This window comes from Nuphar pumila, chromosome 16 (genome assembly GCF_984573655.1).
Source record: "Nuphar pumila chromosome 16, dmNupPumi1.hap1.1, whole genome shotgun sequence".
Lineage (NCBI taxonomy): Eukaryota > Viridiplantae > Streptophyta > Magnoliopsida > Nymphaeales > Nymphaeaceae > Nuphar > Nuphar pumila.
Window position 1 is genome coordinate 61,148,192 of NC_143264.1, and position 12,002 is coordinate 61,160,193.

Sequence of the window (12,002 nt, forward strand, 5' to 3'; positions counted from 1 at the left end):
AATCATTATCAACAAGTATGTTGTATAAGATAGTGGTCATGCTGCTGGAATGTGTGATGAAGGGTGCTGAGTGAATGCTTGTTATGGCAGATGACAGGGGGGTGATGAGGTAGCTGGAGAAAAATGTTGTGAATGACTGCATAGGTTGCAGTGAAGTGGGGATGTGAAATTCATTAGGTGGGGCGAGTGAAGTGGGGATGTGAAATTCATTAGGTGGGGCGGTGCATAAGCAGTGGCCAAAAAGGTGCAGCATGGGCATGGTGATGTTGTGATGGATTCACCGACAGTGTTTGTGATGTTGCAAATGAAGATGGAGACTGTATGTGTTGAAGGTGTTAAAGGGGTAAGTGGGTGTGATGGTGTGGCATGCTTATAGCAGAGGAAGCAACACATTCCAAAGGAGGCTTTTGAGGCTACCATAACAGATACCATGGGTATGACTGTTGTATTGATGCTGCAGGGATGCATAGGTGAGTATTATGCATGATGTAGAGGTGTGAATAGTGCATTTTGTAGATGGTGAAGTGTGTGAGGGCAGTAGGTGAATGGTGCAGGAATATTTGTGACAAAGTGTGAAAATATGGCAGGGAAGGATATGAGGTGTTGTGAAGTTGGGGGCAGCACAGTGTGTGCATGACTCTCATAGGTAACTGTGAAAGTGTCGTTAGGTGGATTGCAAGGTGATGTGATGAGGTGGTTGATGAAATTCGCAGTAGGTAGAGGAAGATGGTGTGAATGCCGATATTATAGGAGGTGTAAAGAGAAAGGAGAGTGCAGGGACTGGTGTGCTGTGGTGACAACAATGATGTGCTACAAATGACAGCAAAGGATGCAACAGGAAAAAAAATTGAATGTTGAGATGGTAACCAGCATTTCCAAGCTTTGATATCATACCCCAACCTACAAAACTGGCATGCAGGAACGTTTCTAAACTAGCATTACTATTCTAATACAGCCCCTTGCGTAACCAAACCTAACGACGAATGTAAAAGGTAGGCCAATCCCAGCACATCTGCTGCTGTATAGCACGATATAACAGATATCATACGGTTCTGAAATTTACATATCTATAATGAAGTGCCATGCGAATATATAGATTGAAACAAATATTTTATGGATACGCACAACCCCTTTGACATCACATGAAATGAATCTTAAACCATATAAAACAAACACGCTTGTGTGTGCATCATGCGACAAAATTTCCAATTAATAAGCAGAAGATCATCCATTCAATTTCACAGATATCAAAGATTTTCTGGCATGCTTTACCTGCAATAATTGAAACTTATGAATACATTTGTCTCCCATGCATGCCCAGATGAACTCAACGCCAAGATGGATATAGATACTATATAATACAAGGAGGATAATCATGGTAAGAATGGTTCACATAATAAGCTATGTAAGCGCGAAAAATCCAGTAGTAAGCACAATTTCTGAACACATTAGAGAGTATGAGGCTGCATGGCTAAACCTATGAACAAAGAATGTCTCCATGATACGTTTGAAGTAATGGAAGCAACAATAATACATAGCATAGGTCTGAACCGGTGGATTACATGCGGTCCTCTGTAACCAAAGTACTCATAAACAGGGGTAAAATAACAAAATGGGATAGATGACGAAAGGGACCAAATACTCCCAAAAGGAAAGAGTATTGTATAAGACCCGAGGACCCAAATCCTTAAAGACCATGGTTAGTTTTCCGCCATCACCCTCAAAGTAATCACAAACCTTCTTTTTGGAGTCAAGGGCAACAGCTCTCCTCTGTGAGCCAGGTTTCTGGGGGAGTGTGAGACATCGTCTCGAAGGATAGTACTTTTTAATCCGGGGATGAATTGCAGCTTTTAGATCATCAACCGTTGCCGATTTCAAGAGCTCGACTCCACCCTTAGTGATTTCTCTACCACTTCTAGACACTACACTCACCCTTATCTTTACAGCTACAACAAGAAATGCTGAGAGAGAGAGAGAGATGGTTTTCAATATCCGTGCTCTACAAACACTTACACACCCAGATGTGGATGGGTGATATTGGGGGAAATAAAACTATCGATGTTCCATGCATATGGATGACCAACAAGGAAAGAAACATGTAGAATGCATAGTAAACGACGGCTAGTGAAGGAGATAGAAATAAAACCAGCAAACACAGAGATGATATTGAAATCATACACAGGCTAAAAAAGGAAAATATTGTTTTCATGAGATTGACACCAGTATAACAGATAAATCAATGATGAAACAAATCAATACATGAAACAAAATGCCTAAATGATGGAATAAAAATAAAATGCAGATGAAGAGAGGGGTATTGTGAGATACTAAGGATGTAATTCTATACAAACATATCTATGATGCAGGAATTAATATACAAAAGAACAAGAAATGAAGATATACAAGTAAGAGCATGAAGTGCAGAAAATGCTAATGAACCACAATGATGTGGATGATAATGGTGAAAACAAAATGGAAGATGTTGTTAATGACTGTAGATTATTCTAAAAACCCACGATCATACCCGAAATCAATGAGGAGAACATAACATGGTAAGAAAAATCGTGAAGTAATCATGATTGAGAGATATACAGCAAACAAGATAGACAAACAGAATTCCCTGATTAAAATGAATTAGCGACAATCAATGGATGTTATCTTTGTAATACAGAGAAAAACATTACAAGAAATCAAAAGAGTAAAAGAAGAAATAACAAACATGGGCCAATCATTCAAAGTGGAATAGAAAACATAAAAGGGGATAAAATAATAAAAAAATAAAAATAAAAAAATAAAATAAAACAGAATATACATCGAAATTGTAATACACAGGGTGATGATGAGAGCATCGACGTGTGTAAACTGTTGGATTAACATTACAAGACATAAATGACGGGTAATGAGGGAAACAAGAGCATAATCTGGAGGAAGATGAGGGAACCACATAGAAATTAAACTGATTAACCATGCATTAACAATAATGGCCACATGATTTGCAAAAAGGATATCAGATCTGAACGACATGAATTGAAATCTACATTTGCATAGACTGAAGAAATTTGATGAAATAAATTACAAAACTGTAAATAAAATGTCGGGATCTCTCATCCCGTTGATATCGCATATCTGTAAATCGGCTTTGCTAATGAGCAAACCGATGTTACAGGGATGCTTTAATGGAGATAAAAGAGAAGGAAAACCAGAGAAATGAGGTGGTGTTTCAGCAAAGAGAGATAAGTAATACTAAAGAAGGAGGAAGATGAACCACCTACCTCTGGCTTGCTTGTGTTGCTGGAATCAAAGATCCTTCGATCGATCAACGGAGAAGTTTCAGGAAGAAAGTGAAGGAAAAGGGTGAAGAAGGGGAGGGGAAAGTAGGAGAAGAAGAGGAAAATCGAGATGAAATGCGATGATGGGGTGAAGACGGATAGATTCGTGAAATGGTGAGGTGAGAATGAATCGTGAAGAAGGAGAATGATGGAGTGAAACATGATGGGAAATGTCGATCAGGAGCAGGAATGCGATGGTAGGCAATGTCGATGGATGCTCGACCCTTTCCCCGCGGTCTCTCTTTATAAAGAGAGGCCATTGGAAAAATTTTGAATTGGGTTTAAGATGTTTTGAAATTTTTTGAAAAAGGGGCTCCTTTCAAGAGTTTTCTAAAAGGTGGTTTTAATAAAAATGACTTTAAAAAAGGGGGTTTTCACTATTTTTTTTTGTATTTTTCTTTTCTATTTTGATTTTTTTGTTCTTTTTCTTTGTATTTTATTTTTTTTGTGTGTTTTGAAAATAAAAACTTTAAAACTGTGAAAAAATAAAGGGTTTTAAAATATTTTTGCTAAAATTTTAAAAATATTTACAAAAGAATGGTTTTCTGAGAATTTAGGGTTATTCTTTGGAAATTTCTTCAGAAAAACAGGTTTAGATCCGGGTTTTTGAGAAATATTCAAGTTTTGGATCTCAAATTGATAGATATAGAACAGTGGATCCAAATGGATACCGGATGGACTATTTGAGCCATTCAAAGATTATTTTTGGATTTTTATAATTCAATTTTAAAAATTAGATAACGAGACTCAAATTTGGATTTTGATACTGAGATCCGGATCTAAAATTGAGTCAGATATAGTGAATGGATTTGAGTTCTAGTGAATCCAAGAAATAACTGGAATTTTGATTAAAACTGGCTCAATTATTCAGAAAACGGGGACTAGGGGCAAAAAGGGAAATTTTTACAGATTTTGAAAAATTTGGGGTGTTCACAAATGCTCACCCTTATTGAATGAAAATCGCAAAATAGATTTGCGATATATGCGGTCAACAAAGGCTTGTAATGTTCGCCCTTCGTAAATGAAAATCCTATAAGCGATAAGAGATGTGTTATGTTCAGAAATCGTTGTAATGCTCACCCTCCGTGAATGAAAAACGCAAAATAGATTTGCGATGTATGCGGTCAACAAAGGCTTGTAATGTTCACCCTTCGTAAATGAAAATCCTATAAGCGATAAGTGATGTGTGCAGTTCAGAAATCGTTGTAATGCTCATCCTCCCTAAATAAAAATCACAAAATAAATTTGTGATGTATGCGGTCAACAAAGGCTTGTAATGTTTGCCCTTCGTAAATGAAAATCCTATAAGCGATAAGTGATGTGTGTTGTTCAGAAATCATTGTAATGCTCACCCTCCGTAATTGAAAATCGCAAAATAGATTTGCGATGTATGCAATCAACAAAGGCTTGTAATGTTCACCCTTCATAAATAAAAATCCTATAAGTGATAAGTGATGTGTGTTGTTCAGAAATCGTTGTAATGCTCACCCTCTGTTAATGAAAATCGCAAAATAGATTTGCGATGTATGCAGTCAACAAAGGCTTGTAATATAAAACCCGCAAAATTTTGATAATTATCAAAATAAATAAATGTTACAATTCTTTGAAATAGATACAGCAAAGTGATATAGAATCTATCCAAATGGATCTTGTATCCAAGCTGGATCAAATGGATCCAGTATTTGGATTCGTATATGATGTATGGATTCAAATCCTGGATGGATCCAAAACTCAATTAGAATTCAATTGGATCTTAAGGGATCCAAATAGGGTCGAACCTCAATCAAGATCCAGAAATGTAGTTAGAAAGTTCAGAAGATCTAAAATATAATTTTAGATCTAACTCGTATTTGAGATTCGTCGAGAACCAAAATCGTATATAAAGGAAGTAAAAGGATTTAAGTTGCAACAGAGTACAACCAAGAAGGAATTGGCCTAGTGGTTTGGTTGGTTGCCTCTCAGGGAGGAGAACTCCGGTTCGAATCCCCCTGTGCGTCAAGACATAGGCAAAAACGTCTTAAATTTTTTGAAAACTCGTCACAAGGAGAAAGTGTTAAAAAGAATTTTGTTGCAAAAACTTGCAACAAAATAACAGATAGCGTATTGGTGGGGCTCGTTATCCCTTAGAGGGACGAACCCTGTTTCAAATCCTTCTGGATGCCAAGGAGCTTTTTGCTAAAAGAAAATAGTTTTTTTTTTCGAAAAAAAATGTGTGACTTTTGAAATTCCATATGGAGGATAATAATTCCTCATTTAAGAATGACTTAAATGGGAAGCCCAACCAAGTGCATTGAAAAAAAAAAGGATGTTTAATTTGGGGGGGGGGAGGTTACATTACCTTTATTGTGAGGAGTTTCCAAGGTGCGATTTTTGGAAGCAGGTGAGAGGTGTATTTCAAGGTCATAATGAGGGTGGCTGGGTGGATTTTGAAATGGAGAGAGAGGGTTACAAGAAAAAAAATAGAAAATGTGGTTTACAAAAACAAACCTCTTGGGAAATCGCCCCTTCTATCTACCACAGTGCATTTCCTTCTCCCTCTCAAACTCTCTTCCTCTCTCATGCCTACACTCTCTCAATCCAGTCGTTTGACCATCATCATCTTCCTCTTCACATTTTTTTTCATCTCCAGCCATTCTTCCACCGAAAATTTGGTATTCCTCATCCTTCTTTTCAAATCAGTCGAACCCTTTTGTTTCCTGTGGTACTGGTACCATCGGTTCTCTTAGCTACTTCTGGGAAGGACGCAGGCTGATTGGTGGGGGAGAGCAAAGGCTATTATTCATTCAAACTTTTGGTGGAAGTCGTATCTTGTGATCATCGCAAAATTTTTCCTCTCTTGTATCTTTCTTTCTTTCTCTTTTCCTTTCTAGCCTCTATTTCCTCCTTTTTGAAGGGAGAAAATAAAAGATAGAAAATAAGAGAGAAGAGAAGAGAAGAGAAGAAGAGAAGAGAGAGGAACTCTTTTGCGGGGTCTCACTTGACCTTGATTTGAAAAATATTTAAGAAAATTACTCGCCTCTGTTTTGAAATATTGCAGAAAAATGGAGAGACGGGATTTGCTCGTCGGTACGAGGTTCGACCGTTCCTAGCGCCTTTACCAGGGGTAATCGAACCAAGGATCGAATTTATGCCTTTTTGCTTTTGCCTAAATGTTATCTAAGATTTTATCCTAAATCTAAATGCACAAAAAATCATGCATGTGCAATGCAAAGATGTATGCGCCTTTTGAAAATGATTTGGAAATCCTCAAGTATTTCTGAGATGAACTTGATAATAGAGTGAAGAAATGGTTTCTGAATGGTAGAATCTAACTTAGAACTTGAGATAGATCAGGAAGGATATTTTGAAATTCTAAGTCTTTGAAAAGATCAGAGTTGGGAAAAATAAATCTTTGGATTTTGAAAAGAATGATTTAAAGCTGATATAAAAGGAAAATGAATGAATTTTCAAAGTCAGGAATGGACTTTGAATTTGAATTGTGAACCCAGAGAAGAGATGAAATCTGAGATGGAATTGAAATTCAGATTTAAAATTTTGAAATCAGTACAGAATTCGGATTTGAGAGATCCAAATGGAAATTTAAAATATAGAAATGAATTTAAGAAGTCCAGATGAGATCTGAAAGTGGATTTGGATTTGAAATCTGGAGTTGGAATTTGGATTTGAGGTCTGAGATCCAAAGTGAAGTTGAATTCTGGATCCTAAATGGGATTGGATCAGAAGTCTAAGATCCAAAATGAAGTTGATATTTAGGAATCCTAAATGGAATTGGATCTGAAATCTGAGATCAAATATGGAATTGGATCTGGAATCTAAATCCAAAGTGGAATTGGATTTGAAATTTGGAATGGAATTTGAATCTGAAGTCTGAGACCCAAGATGATGGATTTTGGATTTGAAGTATGAGATCCAATATGGAAATTGGATTCTGGATCCTAGAAGGGATTTTGGATCTGAAGTTTGAGATCCAAGATGGAATTGAATTCTGGATCCTAAAATGGGATTGAATCTGAAGTCTGAGATCCAAAGTGGAATTGAATTTTGGATCTAAAATTGGATTTTTGAAGTTTTAAATTTAGAAGATGAATCAAGAATTTCAAAGTTTAAATTGAGCTTTGAAATTTGGGATGTTAATTTAAATTCGAACTTGAAGCCTGACTTAAGAATTCCAGAGTTGAATGGAACTTTGAAATTTGATTTGAAATTTAGGATTTGAATTTTGAATATACAGAATGAATTTCAAAGTCAAATTGGACTTTGAATTTTGAAGTTTGAATTTAGAATCAGAGATCTCAAAGTTAAATTGAACTTTGAAATTGAATTTGGAAATAGAATTTTGAATATAAGATTGAATTTGAAATCTTAAAGTCAAATTGGACTTTTGAAATCGAATTTTATATCTTTGAAATAAGATAGAAGAATGAATTGAAAATAGAGATTGAGGAAAGATATTTGAGATCACTTGGATTTTGAATTTTTTTTTTGAAAATATGATGATGTTCTATCTTAAATGATGAGTGAATATAAAGAATCTTGAAATGGGATTTGAAAATCTTATTTTATTCTTTAAATGAATTAAAATAAAATTAAAGATATAATACATCCTTGACTATGGTCATTGAATGTATTATATAATAATCATATTTAAATTCAAGCGAAGAATAAAACATATTTTGGTGCTTTTATAAAGTTTAAAATGAAATTAACTCCCAATATATCCTGGCTATGGCCATTGATATATATTTTGATTTAATTTTAATTTAAACCCTGATAAAAGAAGAAAATATTTAAAATATGATGATTTCTGAAGGAGATCTAGTGCAGATCCAATGTTATTCCACAAAAGATAAAAATCCTAAGTTTTGTTCATATCCTGACTATGGCCATTGATGCAAATCATCAACTTAGGATTTAATCACCTTTTGTAAAATGGTCCACGTGCCATTCGTGTTTCCATTCGTGAATTTTGAAAATGAAAGAAGAAATGATATGAAACAGACATTTATGGGGTCTATATGCACATATATTTTACTCTAATACTAGAAAGGTAAACTTCTCATTAATATCTAATTATTGCAACCCTGAAGTCGAATTTACAAATATCTAGTTTAAGAAGGATGAACAATATTTTCCACGCATTTCCTGTGAGACATTGAATTAGCAATAAAGCAAAAGAAAGTATAACATACAGAAAATATCATATAAGGAGTCCAAATGCTTATAATTAGATATATATGGAATATTATATGGATACACAGCTAGATAAAATATCTAAGTAAGAGCAAAATTATATCAAATGCATGGGCTAGATTAATATCAATGAAATAGTGCATCATGATAACCATAAGGGAAAAAAACCTTTTATAATAAATCTGTATAAATGAATTCACCAACGAATGATGCCTATTTTCCTAACTCCAGAAGACATATTATCTAACAGTTAGATGGGGTCACACTTGATTTTTACATGCATGGGGGTCTAACTGCCCAATTCCTATTGTATGGTGTTCTCATGTTTGAACAACAAATGTGATGGTGATGCAGAGATTGTATTGTGTGACAATTGGAGGTTCTAAGTGCTGAAAAGGGGTGTAATGAAATAGAAGGATGGTGCGGTTGTACCATTAGCAGGTGTTGTTGGGGGTGTTAGAGCGAGAGAGATAAAATCGACTGTGTATGGGGTGGAAATGGTGAAAGGCAGAAAGTAGTGGAGTTTATACAGGAAATAACATGGATGTGATGGAACTGTGATGATGCTATGCATCGTGAAGTACAGGGAATCCATGACAGGGCACAAGTGATGAAAGAGGATGATAGTGCAGAGCACAGTGGTAGTTCTACATGCAAAAAATACAATTGCTAATTGTGATATGCCTATATGAGATACGCAGATGCCAGGTTTACAAAGGTGGTTGTGGAAGATGGAGATGGAGAAGTATAGTGGCTGAAGGTGCAACAAGCCACCATGATAAAAGGTGGATATGTGGAGGATAATGAAGGGTTATGTAGTGATGTTGTACAAAGGGGTAATGAAATGGTGAGAATTTGAGTATTGAGAATCAACTGTTGTGTATATATATATATATATATATATATATATATATATATATATATATATATATATATATATATATATATATATATATATATATATATATATATATATATATATATATATATATTGCTAGCAGCATGGATAGTGGTATAGAGGATATTTAGCAAAGAAATGAAAATGCCAGATGGTGTAAATGCTATGAACAGTGCATTTTTTTTCTTTTCTCTTTTTGCAGGAGGTCAGAACTGGATAGGCTATAATAGCATATGTACAGAGGGGATGGACGTAGCGTTGATGGTAGAGTGGTTTCCTAGATGCCCGATATCCAACTCTACCTTGCCTACCAAATTTCAAAGCCAAGTATTCCATTATATCATCAAACACAAATCTTCGCCCTTGGCACCCATCAGCTTTCATAAAATAAGGGGTGCGTAGCTGAGTGTCAAACAATGCTAATAGTGAGTGAGATGGGTACACAACAAGTCACATGGATCAGCATATATAGATACATACTTTACCTTACAAGAACAAGAACATATATACAGACACATACTTTACCTTGGTTCAGAAAATTTGGTTTTTGGACAAATGAATCAGAGCTTTTCTTGGGTTTCTTTACATGGCGAATCAATGAATTTTAGCAATTTGAGATCAGCACAACTCTATTCAATTGACATTAATATATTGAGACATGTCTTAGAGGAGGTTTTGTAATTTCACATAGCATGATATACACATAGATAAAGTGTGGCTAGTGTATTACATTGTGCAGCTATAGTAATTTAAACGAATGGTAACTTACCTGCCAGGCTGCTGGGGGAAAAATGCCGACCCTTTGGATTGACATATATACAGAGGAAGTGTGGGCAGTGAGGAAGTGGATTAGGTGGTAAAAATTGTGATTGCTCGATATCCAACAGAAGATTCTAGCAGCTTGAAAGGTTGCCCTGTGGGCATGTGAATGCATCAGGCAATTAGTTGTGCAGGGCTTCACCATGTGACTTTACTTCACGCTCCAGCAATATCTGATGGACTGGAGTGGATGCAGATTGCTCATTCAATAGAAACTGAGGCTGCCTGAGGCTTCTCATTATTCAACAACTGTTGGTGACTGTGATGGATTATATTTCTCCACAAGATGTCGACAGTTCAGGGATATCTCAGTGTTATTTGAGCTAGGATGAAAAATTTTAACAAGAGCAGTCGCAAGATTCTTGGCAGCGAAACTAAGTGATCCAGAATCGATTTTCTACCGATTAGGAGCGGATAAGCCCTTTTGTCAAAATTGTAGTGGCAAGTTTGCTTCAGACTTCTGGAATCACAACATCAGGATTCTCTCCTTCCTTTACTGCATATGAGAGGCTTCTGATGTGTTTGTTAAACCTTCTGAGTCAATGTGCGAGATACCTGCATAACGGCTATGGACAACCCAGAGGCAACAGAATAAACACACAACTGATGAGGCGGCACAATATAGTGGATACTCAACAGGGGACGTGCGGCTACAAATGCAAAACATCAAATGATATAGATGCCAATAACGTACGAATGAAAATCAGCGAAATTCATTCACAGCATAGAGATCTATCTCAAATGCAAAATCATGATGAAGCGTCACAGAAAGAACAAACAAGAAGATGAAATGCATAGATTCAAATGAATATATTACTGGACAGTAATCCGATGCCATGGTGCTGAAATCACACATCGGATCTGAATAAAATGTTGAACCAGCATGGGATGCCCAGACTCAACAACAAAAAAAGTGAAAAGTAAAGATGGATGAAATATCATGAAAATTAATGAAACTAACGTGTAAGGGGGAATTGAACCAGAGACACCGATGGAGGGTCACATACAGTCTTAAACTCAAACATTAAAACTGTGATAATGAAAACTAAAAGAGGGTATACTAGACGAGAGAAACAGGTGCTGAGATAAGTCACACATATAAAAAAAAATTTGTTTGAATTAGAGAATTCTCTTGATATCGCACAGGGTGGATTAATGTTGCTATGAGCAACTCGATACTACCGAAGGTGCTTTCATGAAGTAAACGCAAAGATCAGGCTAAATCAGGAAAACAAGATAACAAAGAGAAAAAGAGGGGAGAACAAAACCTAACTACCATGGATAATCTATATTAACAGAGAAACGATAAGAAATGATAGGGAAAATCAGAATGCAATCCCTAATGTAAGCCGACCATCAACAGGGAAACAAAAATCAGGTAGGAACAATGAATGAGATTAAGAGTAAAATAAATCGTGGATTAGAAATGCAATATAGACGAAACAACAAAATATAAAAGAAGATGAGAAGGGGTGAAAACATGTCGGAACAGGAACATTCCTTTACTTTTGCACAAGAGCGTGTTGAAGTTTGCCATAAGCAATTCAACGCTACCCATGGTGCGTTGATGGGGCAAAAACCAGAAAAAAAAATCAGAAGAAAAGTTAATTAGACGAAGTAAGTGGGAAAGGGGGACTCACTGTAACCTTACTGCGATCGATCTCCTTCAGCCGGCGTGGCTAGGCCCCGATTGGGAAAGAAGGAAGAAATACAGATTAGAAAAAAAAAAGAACGAAGGGTAAGCGTCGAGAGGTTGAGAGAGGAAG

General features: G+C 36.0%; 1 pseudogene; it reads right to left on the reverse strand.

Annotated features, from left to right (window-relative positions):
• Positions 1-1,351: 1,351 nt before the first annotated feature.
• Positions 1,352-11,794, reverse strand: LOC149813319 (very-long-chain enoyl-CoA reductase pseudogene; annotated as a pseudogene).
• Positions 11,795-12,002: the final 208 nt, after the last annotated feature.